Here is a 21,892-nt window from a genome sequence, read left to right on the forward strand (position 1 = left end):
TTCATTGAGTGACTGTCTCTGGGTCTATGTGCAAGTTTCTCATCAGCATAATTGTTATGAAATGTCAATTCTTAATATTATCCATAATTTGATACGAGTCTAAATGTCTTTGCATATTCAAAGGTAAACATATTCTTTACTTTAAATCAAGATGGAAATAATATCAGCAGCAGTATCCCAAGTTTCATGTTCTCTTTTGGCTCTGGTTTGAAATTCTGAATTTCTCACAGTTTACTCAAAAAGTCACTAGCGTGGAATCAATTTCTATTAATAACTACGGTATAGGACAGGGTAAACCTGTGCCTGTGGGGAAATCTGTACGGGAATAGCAAGGCCTCGTCTTTCTCCCTTCTTACCATTAGTTCATGATATTTTAATACTGAAGCCATCGGTGGCCTTCCTAATTCATGAATTGTTTTCTTTCATATTAAACCGCTGCTTTTAATTTCAAGCAGCGATTGAGGGTTTTGTTTGTTCTTTCTACTCATCCCTGCTTTGTTTTTAATGAAAATTTAAAATAATTGGAATAGTTGAGATGATGTAGAGAGAGGAAATACAATTGCATTCTAACCAATGTCATTTGTGATAATAAATGCTCCCGTGGGCACTTTTCTCTCTGGAACATGATTCTTACAGAACTATCCAATTTAAATCTGAAATATTTTTTGGAAGAATCACTTACACAATAACAGTAAAGTCTCTTTTGTCGATAATGTTTACAAAACACTTTCTAAATTTAGAAATGTAAGTAAAATGCCAGATTATATGTTATCTGTTCAAAAATTTATTCGTTTGTGGTTTAAAAGTTTCAAAATTGAGTCAGTATTGTTAAAGAAGTATCTATTTTGACATTCAAGATGAAAGTAACACCAAAATAGATTTTTTGTTTTGGTTTTCATTGATATAGAGCATATATATTTATATAATATTAAAATAGTTAGGGATTTTAATTGTTTAATTCCATATTTTGTATATTCATATATTTTATTACAAAGATAATAATAAAACAGACTAAAGCATTTCTCTAATGATAAGAATTTCCATAGCGTAAAAAAAAAGAAAAAAATACCTGAAGGCTTCTGAAATGTAGTATGGTATAAAATTGCTTGATATGCTTATTTTGGAAACATTAACATAATGGAATACAATCAATAGAACCTAATAATTACAGCAACACCGCATAATTCCCACAAGTAAACATGTGCTGTATATGCTGTACAAATTACTATCCTGTAAAATGCTTAATTGCGTTCTATATAAAGCAATTCATCAGAAAATATGACTATCTCATCTTACTCCTGAGAGCATCTCAGAATGTATCTAACAGAAGTAACAATAAAGGATCAAATTTTCAAATTCACTCAATATCAAACACTAGCACCATAAATATTTACTGCATGACCAATTAATATATTAATATAATCAAATAGCTACTAAAGGGAAACTACCATTGATGTTAGAGATCAGAGGTTTAAAACTTTAGACTCCAGTACAAAATGCAAATAAGTAAAATGAAAATGACCTTCTACTTGCATTATTAATTTGTTAAATAAACATCTTTGGGTTTCACAGTAAACCTTCATATTAACTTACATAACTGAGATTTTATTTGCTTTTGTGATGACAGTGGGTTTGATTTGGTCTTGGCATTCTAGTCTTTAAAGCGCCTGGTGACACAATGGTTTAAGCACTCAACTGCTAACTGAAATGCTGACAGTTCGAATCCACCAGCCTCTTTGGCAGTAACGTGAAGCAGTCTGATTCTCTAAGGGTTCATAGCCTTGGAAACCGTTTGAGGCAGCTCCACTCTGTCCTCTGGGCTGTTAAGGGTTAAAATGGGCTCAGCAGCAGTGAGTAGGTATCCCAACATCATTAGTCATTAGCACGTTGTTCTTCATCCACTCTATTGTTTGCATGTTACAACTACAGGAACCAGGGCAACAAAATGTTAATGAAAGAACTCATCCTTTCTTCTGTTTCCTCCGACTCCACCTGAACAACAATTATAAATATTTATACATAAAATTGTACTGTTATTACTAGATTGATTTCAAAGTCAAATGACTTTCAAGTTTTATGTTATAAATAGACTCAAGAGAAAGTATATGTTTCCCTTCTCTCCATTAATCTCTATTTTTATCAGCACTTTATAAGTTAATAAATGATTGGTGAATGGCAATCTCTCCATAGGTTTATCTTCCTATGCACAGTAAAATTTAATTTAATCACAGCTTCAAAATATCATACAATAAAACTAATTTAATTACACTTTACAATGGCCACTAGACTCATTAAAATGTTAATGGAGCTTATAATTATTAAATTGCTTAATGATTGCTAATAAGAACAAATGACAAAAATAAAATTTAAGTACAAAACAAAAATGCCCTCAGGTAATTTTTCACAGCTTCATTCCCATTTGGCATGGTTATGCTAATGTCCTAGGAAACATGATGGATTTGAAATGAAGAAGGACATAGTACTGGCCAACATTCAAAATGAATATCTTGACATCTAGCAAAGCCAATCAATTGCTTCTGCTCAAATTTTGCAAACCAACTCAATACATTGCTAAATTGTTGTTTAAATTATAGAACTATTTTAGCAAAACTTAATTCTGATATGTTGAGAATTATATTTTGCATAACAAAATTTCATTGTAATAAAATAGTTTGAATATACTTGGAAATCCTTGTCCAGTTAACTTTTTTTTTCATTTACTATTATGATATGCTGAAATATAAAACATCTTCTTTTAGAGATGAACAGAAATGGAATTTCATTGTATCTGAAAATGCATACATACAACTTGAGCGATTCCAGTCTCTGAGAAGTGCAAGTGTGGGAAGATGTGCCCCTGTCTGAAACGCGGACTGTTGGCTTCCCAATGTCAACCTCATGAGAAGCCTGTGGAACAGTTCCATTCCAAAACACATGAGGTTTTCATGAATGCCACCCACTTCATGGCAGCTGACATCTTAGGTGGCCATTAGGCAGAATCACCAACAGCCTGTTCCGAGTAACCAGGGGAATGAGTAGTTTATGGGAAAGTAGGCAGATGTAGGACCATATGGGGGTTCCATCGATCTCACTGTGTGAATGACACCAAATTATGAGTCGCACTGCAAAGAATGGGAATTCTAGAATTATGCTCCTGTGAAACATATCCATAGACAGGCAGCTCTTCAAAAGCAAACAAAACAAGGGGATCGTGTGTGGTTTTAAATCAAGAAAAGGATGCATCAGGGATGCGTCCATTTAACCTTATTTGTTCAATCCGCAGGCTGAAGAATAATTTGACATCAGGATTGATTTGGCATCACTACGATCTGTGATTTGCTGATGACATGACTCCTATTGCTGATCATGAACAGGACATGAAGCACTTTCCGACAAAGATCAAAGATCATCGGTAAATATTATACTTCAACATAAAGAAAACACAAATCCTAACTGGACCAGTAAGCCATATAATGAAAAACATACAAAACATGGAAGTTTCTACGCATTTCATTTCACTTAGATCTACAATCAATGCCCATGGAAGCAGCAGTTAGGAAATCAAATAATAGATTGCACCAAAAGACTTAACTCATATATTAAGAAATAAATATATCACTTTGAGGACATTTATGTGCTTGAACTAAGCCATGATATTTTCAATTGCCTCCAGGCATGTAAAAAGCTAGACAGTGGAGATGGAAAACCAAAGCAGACCCGATCCTTTAGGATCATAGTGTTGATGAAGAATAGGGACGGTCAGAAGGCGGAGTCCATCTTTCATGGGAAAAGTGCAGCCAGAACACTCTTTAGAAGTAAGGGTGGTGGCCCTGGTACCTGGTATCAGGAGAGCCCTGTCTCTGAATAAGGTTATCAGGCATGAAAAGAGGAAGACCCCAAGGAGATGGATTAGACTGTGACTGCAAACATTGCCTCCAAGGTAACAATGATGGTGGGAATGGTTCAGAACTGACCATTGAAGAAACTAGGAGTAGGAACTGACTCCACAGCACCTAACAATACAAACAACATGGATCCATCATGTCAGTTGCCACTGAGTTTTCTCTGACAAACAGGGCCCCTATACGTACTAGAGGAGGAAGCTTTCCCTAGTCTTGTTGCATCCTCACATGATTGTTATGTTTGACCCCATTGAGGGAGCTACTATGTCAATCCATCTGGTGGAGGGTCTTCCTTTCCTGTGTGGACTCTGCGTTACCAAGAATAAAAGGTCGCAGGTCTGGGATTTTATATCATAGTTCTAGGAATATAGCTCTAAGAACTTCTGGCTACAAAACTTCCCTCCCAAAGGATGTGGCATGTATAAAACAGAGTAGATGCTTTGTTTGCCTAGTTTTATTTTTAGTAATGAGACTTAGAGACTGTTCATTATTTTATTAATATAATTTTGCTCAGATCCTGAAATGGTGATGAATACTGTTATATCTAATAGCTAAAGTATACGAACTTTCAGATGAGTGAATTTTTGCACTGAGAGCAAGGTTAAATGACGTTACTAAGGACCCTCATAATGATCATACACATACAGGCCTCTTCCCCAGACCTACAGAGCCAAGCATGTCCGCATGAGATGGATCTTGACTTTTTCTTCTCTGCGATCTTCAGTCCATTACCTCTTCAAAATTTTCCTTTCTATACACACTGAAACCTGTTTTTTTTTAATTCTGTATTTTATTCACAGAAAAATACTAGGAGTACATATCTCACAATTATATGTGATCTAAAAGATAATTACAGTTGCATTTTTTGTTCTACAGTTTCTAGAAAATTATATATATTACAGATATAAAACTGACCCATAACTGTCATTTACATGGCTTTGAAAATATTTTTTAATCATTTTATTGGGGGCTTATAGAACTCTTATCATAATCCATTCTTGCATCATGATGACATGTTGTCATTCATTTCAACTTTGTGTTATGCCCCAAATTCCCATGAGAGATTATGAATGAAGTATGCAGTTCCTGAGAGTGTTCACACAACTAATCATATTGTCAGACCAACCGCTGTAAGTTCAGCAGAATTGGAAAGGGGTTTTTCATAGATGAATATAATGTATTAACAGGAAAAGTCGCCTCTTTCTAATACAGCAAACACATTGACTGCTGTCTAATTGGTCGACCTCTAAAGTAATTGGATTCAACTCCAACAGTGAAAAGATGGTTATGTTAGGTAGGCTAGTGCAGGGCTAAAAAATGTTCATTAACGCATGCCCAGAGAGCCAAGCATGGGAACAAAGGAGTGGAGCACTGCACATGCTCAGAGATTCTGATTTCCCGCCGGTAGGCATGGGTGGGCGCTAAACCTGGATTGGCCCACCTAAGCCAGGTGAATGCAGTTCAGCCAATGAGGTTGATCAGGGGTCGTCCACCACGCCTCCCCGTGGAATCCTTGAAAAGGCAGGAGCCCAGAATCCAGTGACACTTTTGTCTGCGTGATGCTGAGCAGCTTCTGCCAGGCTGCATGGTCGGGAGGAGTCCTGTGGGTGCCGTGTAAACCTGAAACTTCTTCTAACTCTCCTAAAACTCACTTGGATCACGAACCAGGCTTCCGTGTGAATTCTTTCTTGTGTGGGGCCAAGGACTGAGATATAAGTCTAGCTCCAGGGAAATCTAACAGTTAAGGATAAAGCACGCAGCTGGTGATGTTCAGATAAAAGGGAGGAATATTGCAAGTGAAGATATAGATCAAGAAGCAATATGAAAATATCTTAAATCACAGTTCTATTGGGTGTTTATTCTTGGTCAGGCTCAAAGGCCGACTGTAAAAGAGAACTTCAGGATCCTGAAGCTTGCAAACGCAAGCTGCATCTGAAGAAAGTCCACGAGAACCCCCTGAATTTAAACCCCATCACAAACACAAGCTTTTCATGCTGACACGAATGTCCTGAAACCAGATGAGTTGCACTATAGCATCAAAGACAGGCATGAAGAAAGCAAAAGGTCATTCGGAAGATGAAAGAGAGAGAAAGGCCCGTGTATGGCATGTCACCTGTGACTGCGACTCTCGCTCTCTGGTCCCGATCCTAGCGAAACTAACGCGGAAGGAATACACGGAATAAAAGACACGAGTGGCAGATTTCAAAGGGAATTTCAGACGTACAAAGGACATTACAATTTAAAGTGGGAATATCTAAATTTAGACAACTTAAAGGGGAAAAAACATTCTACTCACCGCTCAAACAGAAAGAACCGACGGAGAAGAATTCAGCCTCAGGTTACAATGTTAAAGAAATATAGGGCACGATATTGGGCAACGCAGGAAGCATCAAAGAAGATAGAAGAAATGCACAGGGTCACTGTATTAAAAAGAATTGGTCATTCAACCATGACAGGAGATAGTGTATGATCAAGAATCAATGGTATTGATGAAGAATTTCAACCTGGATTGAAGATATTGTGGGAAAAATAGGTCCTGGGAATGAATGAGTTACAACAAAATTGTTTCCACAAACTGATACAGCCCTTTGCACTTGCCTCATTCCACTATTCCAAGAAATGTAGAAGATGGTGACAGACCAACTGGAAGAGATACATCTCTGTGCTTACCCCAAAAAAAGATGAGCCAAAGAATGCAGAATGCATCAATATAACACAAAAATAAAATTTTGCTTAAGAAAATTGAAAGACAGTTTCAGAAGCACATTGAACATTGAAAGGGGACTGGTAGACATTTATGATAGATTCAAAAGAGGATCTAAAATTAAGGAGATCGTCATAGATATTAGATGGATCTTGACCGAAAGCAGAGAATGCTACAGATATACTTACCTGTGATTTATTAACTCTGCAAAGGCATTTGACTGCACATATCATAACAAATTAGGAATAGCATTGATAAGAATGGGAATTTCAAGATATTGAATTATACTCATGTGAAACCTGTACATAGAGCAAGAGATATTTGTTTAAACAAATAAGAGGGTATGGTTTAGTGGTTTAAAATTAAGAGAGGTGTGCATCAGGGTTGTATTCTTTCACCATACTTATTCACTCTGTACACTGAGCTAATAATTCAAAAAGACATCATATAAAAATAATTTCAGCAAAAGCATTGGAGGGAGAGTCATGAGAAAGCTTCAGTATGTGATACAACCTTACCAGTTGAAAGCAAAGAGGACTTGAAGCCCTTGCTGATGAAGACCAAAGTCTACAGCCTTCAGAATGGATGCAACCTCAACATACAGAAACCCCCATCCTTAAGATTGGACCAATAAGCAATGCCAGGATAAAGAGAGAAAATACTGAGGTTGTCGGGGATTTTATTTTACTTGGGTTCACAACCAACACCCAAGAAAGCAGCAATCAGGAAATCAAGTGATATATTACACTAGGAAAATATGCTGCCAAGGATGTCACTGAAGTATTTAACATTCAAGATGTTACTTCACAGACTAAGGGGAGATTGAGCAGAGCTATAGTATTTTCAATCACCTCTATGTATATGAAAGCTGGACCATGAACAAGGAAGACAGAAGAACCAATGCCTTTGAATTATGGTACTCGGAAAGAATATTGACCATACTATAGTGGCCTGTCAAAATAACAAATCAATCACCCTTGGAAGACATTTGGCTGGAATGTTTCTTAGAACAGAAGATGGTAAGTCCCATGTATTCTGATTCTGTTACCAAGGAGAAGCCATCCCTGGAGGAAGACATCATGTTCAGTCAAGCAGAGGATCAGGGAAAGAACAAAGATCTTCAATGCCATGGGTTGAAATCATGACTGCGACAAAGTGTTGAAATATAGCAGTGGGTTCGTGGATGGCACAGAACAAGAGCAGTGTTTTGTTCTTCTGGACACGGTGTCAGTATTAGTCAGACAGATCTGATGGCCTGTAAAAGCAGCAGCACCTTTTACTGATCCACAACTGCTTCGTAGTTTCGGACATACATAGAAGGCAATGAATAAATGCCATGAATCATTCCCATTGCTGTTAGAGGGCATCGAGCCAGCTCTGACTCCTAGCAGTCCGGTGCACAAAACGACATACAACCCAGTCCTGCACCATCCTCACAACTGTTGCCATGTTGAGCCCATTGTTGCAGACACTACAGAAACCCATCATGTAAAGGACTTCCTCATTCCCATTGCCCTCTCATACTGCATCAAGCATGATGTCCTTCCCCAAGGACTGGCATCTCCTGAAAACATGTCCAAAGTGTGTGAGATGAAGGCTCATCATTTTTGCCTCTAAGGAACATTCTGGACATGCTTATTCTAAGATGGATTTGTTTGTTCTTTTGGTAGTCCATGGTACGTTCAACGATTTTTGCCAGCATCCTAATTCAAACTCATAGATTCTTCTTTGGTTTTCCTTATTTAGGGACTGATTCCACATGCATATGAAGTGATTGAAAGTACCTTGGCCAGGGTCAGGTGGACCTTAGTTCTCAAAATAACCTCCATGCTCTTCAGCACTACAAAGAGGTCTTATGCAGCAGATCTACCCAATTCCACGCATCTGTGATCTCTTGCCGACAGCTTCTAGGAGCATGGATTGTGGATCCAAGCAAGATGAGATCCTTGACAACTGCAATTCTCTCTAAATTTGCCATGATGTTACCTATTAGCTCACTTGTGGGGCAACTGGAAGAAATAAAATGAGATGATAGTTTTTATTGATTCTAATTATTATGCATTCCTCCTATATAAACTATTGTGAGACACACAAAGGTTATATTAATTTTTAAATGAGTCTTTAAGTTCTCTCTCCCTAGTGACGGGTTAGCACACTGTCTTGAGTTTGCTGTTCTGCCTCAACCGTGTGCCGTGCTACCTGTGGGCCAAGGCAAGCCAGTGGACCTCATTGCTGTGCTGTGCTGCTTCACGCGGGTATACTGCCCTACCCTGCCCCATCTGCTGCCTGTGGGGCATCCCGCCTTCCAGCCTACCACACCAAGGCTCTGCTGAGACCTGCTGCACCAGGCTGCGCTACTGACTCTGCTACACCTCGCCACTGTGGTGAAAAAAAATTAAGGGCAAAAGAAGTGTTTAGAAAGCACTTATAAGTAAACAATATATACAATTGCCTCAAATAATGTGAATAACAGGCATGGTAGTAATCATTATTAAAACCATTAGCTGTATTTTCATATTTTCTTTGGTTTTTGTGTTTGGGTTCTGTAGGCATAGTTTTAACTTAGTGAATGAGCATTGTCAAGATTTTTGCCTTGTGTCTAACATTCATTGTTTTTTAAACAGTGTGTATTCACTTAAGTTTTTAATCCATGTAAGTGAATATTCCATGTCTTTTTTAATCCATGTAAGTGAATATTCCATGTCTTTTAGCCTAATAAGTTTTCCTATATATGAGTATGCATATTTTGCTTCTCTCACTAGTATTTCAAATTCTTAACCATTGGTTAGATTAGTAATATTATTATTAAAATGTTCAAATTCTAATAATAATAGAATTGTTTATATTATTTCTCAAGAAGCTGGCACATCCTTTATCCACATCAGATGCAGCATTGTCAGCTTCTTGAGAAATAATATAAACAATTCTATTATTATATATAGTATATATATGGTATATGTATATATATTGTGTATATATGTATATATATACAAACATATTTTGAGCTCACATTAATCATAAACTCTAAGAACAGTGAGGTCTTGTGATGGGTCCCTGCTTGATACCTGTTCTCATGAAGTGATCACTAAAGTTATCAAGTGTGGTAAAGAACACATAGTGCTCTGCTATCAGAAAAAAATATAGCATTTGGGATATTCAAAAATTGCATTAAAAAAAGAATCCATCTACTAAAAATGTCAAGTAAGTCTACATGGAGGGAGCACACTCGCTGATGTGTTCCTAGGACTGCAAACAATAAAATCCCGGTGTGGAGTAGGGAACCAGTGGAGAGGTCTGGGAGGCTGGCCCCAGCACCATAAATTTAGTGGATTCCTGCCCCTCCCCCCAAAAGAATTTGTTCCAAAGGACGACATTGACTCTGCAGCTCTGGGAGATGGACATATCTAATCAGAGCACACGGGAGCAGATGAAGGGGCAGGAGGAGAGAGTGGAGCACAGCCTGGCCCACCAGGCCATGAGGATGATGTTCCTGAGTAGAGCAGCCAGTCCACAGAGAGAACAACATGGCTGGCCCCACTATGAGAAATGATGCTAATCAGTGGCTAAGGGCGATACAGGGGACAGCACCGGAGACACAGTGTGGGAATTGCACCTGCCCTGATCCCACCACACTGAGGCAAAGCACTGGGGGAGTGCAGCGGAACAGGAAGGAATGGAGTGGCAAGGTCCCCAGGGAATGCTGACAGTGGACTTTGGGGCCAGGGCGTGGTGCCCCAACAGACTGGACTGGAAAACGCTCCTAAGGGTCAGCAAACGATCCCTGAACTAACTACAAGTTTTTCTCTTGTGAAAAAAAAAATCCCAATGAGAGGAGGGGATTCATTCTATTGTAGTTTAAATTATGAGCACCTGTTTTTCAGAAGGCTACAGATGGCAGTGAAAGCCCAAACTGCATTGTAAGGTCTCCACGTGAACTAGGACTCTGGTGATGTAGAAAATAGTCAACGGAATGGTGAGCAATTTGAACCCACCAACTATTCCTCAGGAGAAAGACAAGGCTCTCTACTCTCATCAAGAGTTACAGTTTCAAAACTCACAGGGGGCAGTTTTGCCCTGTCCTATTGCCTCACTATGAATCGGTATTGACTGTATGGCAGTGAGTGAGTGAGAACGTAATTTCTTCTGAACAAAAACCAGGGATGTAAATAGTCTTGATCAAGAAGGGCCAATCTCGATCAGTGACGGACATAGTGGGTTCTCCAGAGAGAACACCATGCTGGGGGGTAGCTTGGGCATGAACTCTGCCCTGACTGAGACCAATATTGTAATAGTCTCTTACATAATGTACATATCCCAATCATGGCCCGAGTCTTGTTCCAGATGTCCCACCACTAACTATGTTACATTGCTCTGTTGTCAACCATGCTTATGTGGCACTCTGATCTTTCTTGTTCTTTTTAAAGCTACGTACCTCAGGAAATCCCAGAATGCCATTATGACCTCATGCTAATTGTCTCCCTCATCCAGATGATATGTGGTTGTCTTGTCCTTGTTCTAAGACTTTTTTTAAAACATTTTATTAGGGGCTCATGCAACTCTTATCACAATCCATACATATACATACATCAATTGTATAAAGCACATCTGTACATTCTTTGCCCTAATCATTTTCTTTCTTTTTTTTTCTTCTTTTCTTTTTTTACATTTTATTAGGGGCTCCTACAACTCTTATCACAATCATACATATACATACATCAATTGTATAAAGCACATCCACACATTCCCTGCCCCAATCATTCTCAAAGCATTTGCTCTCCACTTAAGCCCTTTGCATCAGGTCCTCTTTTTTTCCCTCCCTCCCCGCTCCCCCCTCCCTCACGTGCCCTTGGTAATTTATACATTGTTATTTTGTCATATCTTGCCCTATCCTTTGTCATATCTTGCCCTATCCGGAGTCTCCCTTCCCCCCCTTCTCTGCCGTCCGTCTCCTAGGGAGGAGGTCACATGTGGATCCTTGTAATCAGTTCCCCCTTTCCAACCCACTCACCCTCCACTCTCCCAGCATCACCCCTCACACCCTTGGTCCTGAAGGTATCATCCACCCTGGATTCCCTGTGCACTTGTTCTAAGACTTAATCAATATTCTCTTTATAAAAATAAATAAGAAGGATTTGCTATATATTTTTGCCACCTCTCTATTCATAGATTAGGTAAAGTGCAAGTATATTATTACTTACTATAAATGTACTATGTATTTAAGTTATAAACTTATACCCGCATTTTCCAACCTTTGAAATAAAAATACCTTAAAATGAATATGGAACTAGATTAATAATATAACTGATATGATATAATTCTCATATAAATCTATTTCAAAAGAAGAATAAGCAGAGAACAGCAGAGATGCAAATTCTTCATGTTTTCCATCACTGGGCCTCATGTTTGCCATACAGGAGCACTTTGGGGACTGTGGGTAGTTACATATCCTTGGACCATTAACTGCTGGCCTCCTATCTGATACTGCCAGCAAGAATATTATTTGTACTAATTCAAATAATGAATAATATATGTAGCTTCTATGGAGAGGAATGATGTTTCCAACAACTGGTTTCATGGCGCCACTGACCACCAATCATCATGAGAATCAGGTACTGCCTGTTTGAATTTTGAGTCCAAGAATAAGGACGTGTGATCACCAGTACTACCCTTGGGTTATTCGTTTACATACACCTACGAGTATCAGTAGCTTAATGGAATATACCTAATTCATAAATGAAAGCCAACAGTAAAAATGTTGCCTTTTCTTAAAGAAACACAATCATATTTTAAGTTTAGTTAATATAAACTGCATCAACAATGTCAGTGTTCTTCTTGGTTCCTTTTCCTAGGAAATATGCTTGTAAATGTACTTAAAGGTGTGAGAAATTTGAAACCTAACTTATGATCCCTTATGGTCTATATTTCCATCAATTAATATAAAATTGTGTCAAACTAAGGCATCCCTATGAAATGGGGATGGTACAGGGGAACAAAGCTCTCAGCAGAGATCTATAGAGATGCGTGGAAGCAAACATGGGAAACCCACAGATGAACATGATAGTTTTCACTCTTAAAATCTTCCTTCCATATGAGATCACAAAAGTATGTGTCTGTCTATCAAATTAAATCACTTACTAGGTGTTGATCCTATGTGTTTACACCCTGGCCCATACCCAGTAAGAAATATCAAAGCCTGAACATACTACTAGGTCAGCGTTTGGCCCCACACCTAGGAAGAGTGTGTGTGTGAGTATGTGTGTGTGGTATGTGTGCATGTGTGTGTGCATGTGTGTATGTGTGTGGTGTGTGTATGTGTGTGTATGTGTGCTTGTGTGTGTATGTGTGTGTGTATGCGTGTGTATGTGTGTGTGTATGTGTGTGTGGTGTGTGTGTGTGTGCATGTGTGTATAAGGAGCAGATGGTCTTTATTTGCATAAATCTTGTCTTTTCACATGATTCACTTTTATTGCAAATTTATGGTTTTACTCAGGGAAAGAAGAGAGGTAGACTACTTCTGAATGGCGCCCACACTGTCAATATAAGTGATGTTTTCTGGAAGACCAAAAATTAAAGCTATTAGCAAAAGGACGAATGCATGATAAAAAAAATCTAAGAGAATGGAAGGTTTATTACTTGCATTTTTGTTGTCAGATGCTAGTAAAAAGTGTAAACCAATCGAAGAAACCAAAGGCTCTCTCAATCTTACCTCAGTTTGGCATTAGGATTTCATTCTAATTTCGAGAAACAAGAGCACAGCACACGAGACCACAGAACTATGTGTTTATTTCTCCTGTCAGTAAGAACTGTGTGCCTTCCCTGATTATATTTCAGTCATATGTGGCGAAAGAATGGCAAATAATTCTTCAAAGTTAGAAATAGAAATTTGAAATACAGGAGGAAAGGGAAGCAGTAACTCAGAGAGAGGTAATTGGTGAAGAGGCTTAAAAAGAGACTGCTGTCAACTTACATTTTAAAAACTAGAGACTAATAATCCCTACAATCAATAGATTATTACTATGGTTTCTAAATGTCCCTGTAATCTTAGATGAAAGAGTGATCTAAAGACATCTAAACACAACATGGGAGGGGGAGTGTTTGATCAGTTGATGCTACCCATTTTATAGCCCAAATGTATCCCCTTGGCCAAGGTTGTATAACACAAGAACCCCTTTTGTTATCAACATTTAAATGCAAACCAATCTCATCTGGCAAATAAAGACCCACTCCTAGCAAGGAAAACATCGTGAATAATTTGAATGGGATCTTTACTTGGAAACCACTTTCATTGTATTATCAGAAAAACAACTTTAATTTGTTTCCAGCTGTGAGTTGGTGCAGCATCCCCTAATGGAACCAAAGGGGAAGCCGCAGTCACTTCTTTCTCTCCCTCTCTCTCTCTCTCTCTCTCTCTCTCTCTCTCTCTCTCTCTCTCTCTCTCTCTCTCTCTCTACCACGTCAGAGTGCCGCTGATGAATCACACCAGTATCGCCGTTGCCTACAGCAGGGAGGCAGCCGCATCCACGGTTAAAAGGCATTTTGCAGCAGCATTGAGAACAGCTGCAACCACTCTGCAAATGACAACTATCAGAGAAACAGTACACAAGTATGTCAAGTGAAGATCTGTTTACACCAGCCGCAAGCCGAAGAGCAATGCCTATGCAGCCAATCTGCGGTGACTATTGGAAGAAACCCGAAGGAGAGGAGAAGACCTTTTAATGAGACACCATGGTGCTTCCCCTACTCGGGGCCAGATGAGGCAGATTGCTCCTATTCCCAGAATCCCTGTTATCTCCCACTGCTGACTGCACCCCATGTGCTTGGCTGACAGGAGGAAATGACAGGTTGAAAACCCACGCCTATTTCAGGCAGTGAGAAATGCCTCATCTTCCTAAACCCAAAACTAGGGTGGAAAATAATCATCCCCTCCAGTTTTCATCTTCTCCAGAGAAAGAAGCAGAAAAGTTGAGCAGGTTCTTTTGTATTGTAGCCTCATATACACAGAATAGCTGAGCAATAGCTTCCAATTCCTGCCTGGTGTCCGACGTGTGTCTGCAACGAGAATCAATCCGCTGTGGACCACAGGTAATTATGACAGCGTAAAAGGGTGGAAAGGGACAGGTCCCCAGGTGCTCATCACTCCTTCTGCAGATGATTCAGGAACCAGAAGTCAATCATTTAAATTAAAATTTTTCAGAAAGGGCTGGGAGAACAGATGGACTCATCTGGTCCCTGTGACAGGAAGTGGCAATGGTGAGGGAAGCTTGCGGGAACCATCAGGGTAGTGTCGCACAGTATTACAGTGGCAAAGAACACAGGTTCATTAGCTCACCGATGGGGATACAGGCTTGCTTTGAGAATTGTGATTAATTAAATTAGTAACACACAACCACAATATAATTCAAATATTGTGGAAATATGTAGGGGTGTATTGTGTGTGGGAGCCCTGGGGGTGCAGTGGTAAAGTATGAGGCTGTGTTCCCCACTGGCAGCAGTTTGAAACCATCAGCAGTTCCAAGGGAGAAAGAATGGGCTTTCTACTCCTTTAAGTAGTTACAGACTCAGAAACCCCCAGGGGCCCTATGAACCAGTGCTGACTCGATGGTGTGAGTCTGGGTTTTGGGGGAAGTATTCTATTTTGATCGACTTCTCCAAGTTCAAAGATAGAGCTAGCCTGAAAATCCTCAGGAAGTTGGTGGGGCTAGAATCCCCCAAAGTTACATTGCAACAGACATTGCAAAAACAACAAAAACAAAAGCCAAACCCATAGTGCAGTAGCTAGGTTGCTAGTGGATTGCTTCTGTTTCCTAAATTTTTGAATTTTTGTTAACTGGATGCATGCTCTTATAGAAGCAATGTAACTCATGAGTTCAATATGGAATTAGGAAAAAGGGACAAGTTTAGGGAGGACTGGGCAGATAAAACCTACTGTACAAATATGGAAGACTCCTCTATCACCATACCTGAACTATTTTTAAAAGATGCTCATGCATTGCAGGGAAATCACTGCAGTTACCTGCCTTCCATCAGCAGCCAAACTAGTCAGATTTGGGCAGTTTGTGATTTCAATTATGAAAGCTTCCCCTTTACTCTTCTTTTTATAAAGATTCCTCTATTCTATTTATGCATTCTCACTGCCACCGAGCCAATGCTGACATAATGACCCCTTATGGGTGACCTAGACCGTACCTGTTTCAGGAGTAGAAAGCCCAGTCTCTCTCCTAAAAAGGAGCTAGTGATTTTGAGCTGGCGACCATGCAGATCGCAGCCCGGGGCTCAACCACGACAAGAGCAGGGTTCCATTACTTATACATTACAAATCTTATTTAAGAAGAGACATCGGGGAAGCCAGAGTTTGAAACCGCTCTAGTCAGCGAGCAGAAATTCCAAAACAACAACAACAAAACAAACAAACAAAAAGAATGAGATATGGTCATTTTCCTGGCCTAGATGTGTTTCCCGAATACTAAGCTAAGCAGATTTGTGCAATGTGGTATCAACAATTGGGCCCAATAAAGCTTCTCTTTATTCCCTCTGCCCAAATCTGCTCAGAACACAACTGTTACCTTTGCAGGTGAAAAACATTAGCTACCAAAGGTGTCATTAGTTTCTCTTAATGTACTTGGAATAATTCACCAGCTACCACCCGCTCACCTGTGGCAGTTTGAAAATGAAGCCATTGTACCCTCCCCTCCAGCAGTGCATCTGCTAAGAATGTTCTGGAATGCGGGCCTGCTCCGCTGCCCAGAAGTGAACAGCCTGGTAAAGTCAGCAGGGGGTCATGATCCTGCAGGGAAATGGCAAGGAGCCGTTTTCTTGGCACATCTCTAGCGGGTTGTTCCATTCGAAATTGAATATAAAAAATAAATAAAATAAAGAGAAAGAAATTGAATGTAAAAGTTAATTTTCAATATGGCTTCGATGACATTCACCTCTGGAAAATTGCCCAGTAATGAGGGATGGAATCTTACCATGTTTTCTGGAGCTGAATACTATATGGAACGAATAGGAGTTCCCTGTGTAAAATAGGATGCATTAATACAATTAGCAAATGCATTACCTCTGGCATCATTTCCAGTAGGTCTGTGTAGGTTTGGGCGCGGGGGAAGGCATGAAGCAAACATATGATTTAGCTGCATGGGAAACCAGAGAGTAACACAGAGTTTGTGTTCGAATTCAACTGAGCAGAAGTAAGAGCAGATGTGAGCATTACTTAAGAGTGACTTTAAAGATACATTCTCTGTTAGCTGGAACCATTAGACTGTGAACGTATCTTCTAGAGACTTGCAAAAGATGTGGAAATGGGTATAAAAAGTAGCTTGATGTGGTACAGTTAAAACATTAAAGTTTCTTAGGGAACTGTTTAAGCTAACTTCGTTTTTGCTTGCTCTCCCATCCAATGAAACCTTTCTGCAAAGTATGAATTAAGCTAAATAAATGGAGATCTTTGTAGGAACATGAGATCTATGGGCTTAAATTGAGCGACGCACCATCAGACAGTTGATAGGAAGTAGGAACCTGCTTCTTAACCGAAGCTGGTTAGTGCAAGAACCCAGGGGACTTTGGCCATTATTGACTTGGCCATCACCTTCACAGGACATGAGATGCAAATCTTTCACACTAGTCTGAGGAACGGGTTTCTATTTATGAATTCATTTATTTGATTCATAATAGAAAAATTAGGTTACTCGTGTTTATTAGCACATTTTCCTATGTTATTTCTGCAAGAGCCAAGATCATATATGTGAATGGCCCTTGACTCTCTTCGGAGGTAAGGCTATCCATTGCTAAATGAGACTTCCAAAGATCATTTTAGAAACTGAAAAGTAATGTATAATAGCTTCTATATTTCACCTGTTCAGACTGAACAGTAGCTGTGTCAGCTTCCTAAAAATGCTTCAAATATTTAACATACACATTGGGGATACAGAACAGTTAATACTTTTATAAATTTTAGGGTAATATCTATGACATGTGCACTAATCTTTCCCCTGAAAGTTGGCAATACTTCCCCAGAAGGGGAGCATTCACAATGAAATGCTCTTTTCATACAATTTTTATTTCTATTGTTCTTAACACCTTTTTCCCCCCTGAAGCAACATTGTTGGCCTGAAAAGATAAACATTCATCCCCTATACCTTAAAATATGCATTTAAACTCACACATATTTTTTCTATCACTTTGAGTTTTGAGAGGAAATTCTTGCAAATTTGTAGAAATACTATATTTAACAAGCACCATGGTGAATCTGTAAAACATATTGCCATGCACTAGCTCACTTTGTGTCTATCATTTGAAAACTGCGTAAGGTATCATATTTCTTAGAACTTGAAAAACAACAGAATTCAAAGAAATATCTATATAGCTTAAAGTCAGTATACAATTATACATGCAAACACATCTCTAGATATATACAAAAGTGACTTCATTTTTCCCTTAAAAATAAACAGGTGCCTGTGCCTCCAGCTCCTATTTGCACCAGTGTACAACCTCTGCTCTGTCCAGACTTGCAAGCTGTCCGGAGGCTGCACTGCAGCATGGCGGCTCCAGTGCCGCGGCTCCAGCAAGACCTGGCTGCCAACCCCTCCGGCTATGGCGCCCTCACTGAGCTCCCAGACTGGTCCCACGCGGATGGCCGTCCTGCACCCCCAATGAAAGTCCAGCTTCGAGGAAAAGCCCAAAGGGAGAAGTCTGTGAGACGAGTCGTATTGCTGCCTTAGGAAATGGACGCTAGATTACAGGCATGGGAGCTCAGGCGGAAGCAGAAGTTGCAGGAAGAAGAAAGGAAGCGGGAAAATGCACCGAAACCCAAAGGGGCTGCACTATAGAGCCCCCTTGCACAGCAGTAAAAAAGCACCACTGGCCAGCTTGCTTCTTTTTTTAAAACAAATAAAAATAGGTGCAGCAAAGCAAAGCAAAAAAAAAAAAGAAAGAAAGAAAGAAAGAAATCACCATTCTCGGATTAATCTCCTTTCAGATGGTTTTCCAAGAATCCAGGAGAGATGGTCACTTCAGGATCAGTGGCGATAACAATGGGAGGATGGAGGGAGGGTGGGGTGAAAAGTGGGAACCGATGTACGAGGGTCTACATAACAGCCTCCTCCCTGAGGGGATGGACAACAGAAAAGTGGGCAAAGGGAGACATTGGACAGTGCAAGAGATGACAACATACTAATAATTTATAAATTATCAAGGGTTCATGAGGGAGGAGGGACCGGGGAGTGAGGGGGCAAAAACGAGGAGCTGATACCAAGGGCTCAAGCAGAAAGCAAGTGTGCTTGACACAATGGATGGATGGATGGATGGATGGATGGATGGATGGATGGATGGATGGATGGATGGATGGATGGATGGATAGATGGATGGATGGATGTATTTTTATAAGAGTTGTGCGAGCCCCCACTAAAATGATTTTTAAAAATAATAATAAAAAAATAAACAGGTGGGAGCTTATGGGTTGACCTGAGTGCTTTTTCTATGGAATTTTGTTATTAAATGTTGAGAATTTAGAAAAGATTTTTAAGAGTTGCATAAAATATATAAAATGCATTTCTCCATACATTTCTTGGATGAAATCCATTTTTTTAATGTTCAAATTAAGATCCCATTTTTATGTCACTGAAAAGGATTCCCATTCATCATCCATAGGAATTAAGCAAATAGTATGGCCATACATGTTTTATTGACCTTTGTTCTGGGGTCGGTATCCAACGGCATTTATAACCTACTCTATTAAATGTTTATCATGCGCCTGTAATTACCTCAAGATCTCATGAATTCGTCTGCTCTCTCTAGTTCACTTTCAATCCAAGTAGCAATCCCTTCAACAAGCGGGTAACATCTCTGCCAGAAGAACTTGAGCACCGCTGCCGAGCGACACGCTGTGGGGTAGTTAGAGAATGATGCCCACACACGTCTTTCTGTAGCACCAGGATTTGCCAACAAATATTTTGACCTGTGTCAGCAATATTTTCTATTCCTGCTCCATTTTACATATTAGGTATAACCAGAGAGAGACAGACACTGAGAGACAGCAAGACAAAGCAAGAGACAGAGAGAGACTTCTTTAGAGTCAGGCAAAGGCCCTCCTAGCTTGTCCTTCCTCAGCACAGGGTCTTTCGCAGGAGGCTCCAGGCAGCTCAGTAGGAAAGGGTCAGTGATTTCCTCACCCCTGATTCTATTGGACTGGACTCCAGGGAAAGCTGCTGAGGGATAATCGTTTTGCAAGATGCAATGAATGCAAAACCTTTATGTCTATTCCTGCGGTTACAATTCATAAAGCCAATCTTGGAGACAAGCTGGAGTCTGTTGTCTCTGGGAAGAATTGTAAATGAGCTGCTGAGACATCCTGCTTAGGAAATTTCTTGAAGAAAGGTTAAGTGTAAATTGCCCTTTGGATTAGTCTGAACAACCCCATTATAAAAGTGGCTGAAACTACTATGCGGAAGTAATGGGTTTTTTGGTTGTTGTTTCAAGATAGGAATGCTTTCTTGGAAGGCATGCAGAAATGTAAAATCATGCTTAATTTTTCATGCAATACTTATAAAATTATATTTTTAATTCCTCTTGGAGAGAAAGAAGCAAAACAAAAGATCCTTGTAGAATGTAAATTCTAAAGAGTTGTTATTACCTACATAAATATCCCATACAACCTAGAGTATACAGTTCACATAAGGCAAAGCATATATCCACGCTCCAAAATATATTGAAGAATTTCCAAAAGAATTGGTGAAAGTATATTCAAATTAAAATATAAAATCAGAGCTAAAAAATGTCTACAGCTTTATGCTCCTGATATTTAAGGCATGACCTTATTCTAACACCATAAAGAAAAGAATATCATTAAGATTGCTTGACTGTTTTTTATTTTATACGGAAGAAGTCATTTTACAATGCCACTAGATTGTTACACAGACATTTTAATAGTAGTAGTTGAGAGCCATAATGAAAAACAATGGTCCCTGCTGTACCCTTATTAATCCCTCCTGCTTTTTCTCAGAGACGACCTCTCTTAAATATTTTTTGCTTTTCGTTCATCTGGTTCTTTCTTCCATAGCTCTACGTAATTTCTTGATTCAGTGACATGAATCATAATATATTGTGTTTCTGCTACACTAGATGAGACTTTAGCTGGTTTACTTCTCTTGTTTCCTATTCAGCCTTTCAACTTTATGATGCTATTTTTGTTGCTTTAGTACACAGTTGGGCTTTCAATCATAGACTTAAAATTTGGTTCTAAGTCATTGAGTACACACTTTGTAAGATGGCTATATTAGTGCTTCTGCCTCCCTTTCCACTTCTCCCCATTTGTGTCAGCCCACTTAATTTTTCATTGGAATGGATGGAAACATTTGCACTGTTTTGTGTATGGTGGGCACATTAGTTGTTAATAAATTGATCCAAAATATGGAAAAGAATTAGACAGCTTTTACACAATTTTAATCATGTAAATATTGTTCATTGCAATGGCAAGTCACCAGTCAGGGCCTGATTGAAAATGTTCTGCTTAAGAGATAAAAGTAATGTTTCAGTGAAATAAGGCCCCATTACGCACGCGTGCGCTGTGCTGTAGAATTGGGGGGCTGTGTGGCAACTTCAAAATATTTTCCAAACTTTTTGAATTCTGTCTTCTTTAGATTCTATTTCTTTTATCCTTCATTCTGGTTGCCTTGCTCCATATACTTGAATTCACAAGAGAATTGCTGACAGTGTGCCTTCGTCACAGAAAACACTCCAAACATGTATGACTGCTAGTAATCAGGCGAATGGTAAAGATTTCTGGGCTCAACAACCCTAGGGAGGCTCTAGGTATGACTCCGAATTGCCTCAGGGGCCGTGGGCTTGATTTTTTGTTTTGATTATTCTTATATGTAAGCATAATAAACTTAATTTCACAAGCTAGCAGCAAATACAATAAAATTTCTAATAGAAGTTCTATAAACTTAAAGCTAATATTGAGCATATGGATCCAATATAATTCCTTCGTTATAGACAAGAACATTTACTCCTAGAATGATTTTGTGAACCGAGTGGACAAAGGAAGTCCAACAGATAGAAATTTGGATATAAACTACTGATATGCTCCAAGCCCAGAGGAAGCAGCTCCCAGGAGGAATGGCTACAAGTCACCTGCAGAAATTCAAGAAAATGTGTATGTAAAATATTTAACCCAGCTAGTCGTCCTTCGTTTGCACTTAGTAAATGACCTCATTATACTTGTCTGTGAACCCACAGTAGATAGGATTGCTAAGAGTCAGAATCAGCTTGAGGACAACTAATAACAGCAACA

At 39.3% G+C, this 21,892-nt stretch overlaps 1 pseudogene; it reads left to right on the forward strand.

The window, feature by feature from the left end:
• The first annotated feature begins 18,254 nt into the window (after positions 1 to 18,254).
• On the forward strand, positions 18,255 to 18,452 carry LOC142454478 (large ribosomal subunit protein mL52 pseudogene; annotated as a pseudogene).
• Positions 18,453 to 21,892: the final 3,440 nt, after the last annotated feature.

This window comes from Tenrec ecaudatus, chromosome 8 (genome assembly GCF_050624435.1).
Source record: "Tenrec ecaudatus isolate mTenEca1 chromosome 8, mTenEca1.hap1, whole genome shotgun sequence".
In the NCBI taxonomy this organism is placed as follows: Eukaryota; Metazoa; Chordata; class Mammalia; order Afrosoricida; family Tenrecidae; genus Tenrec; species Tenrec ecaudatus.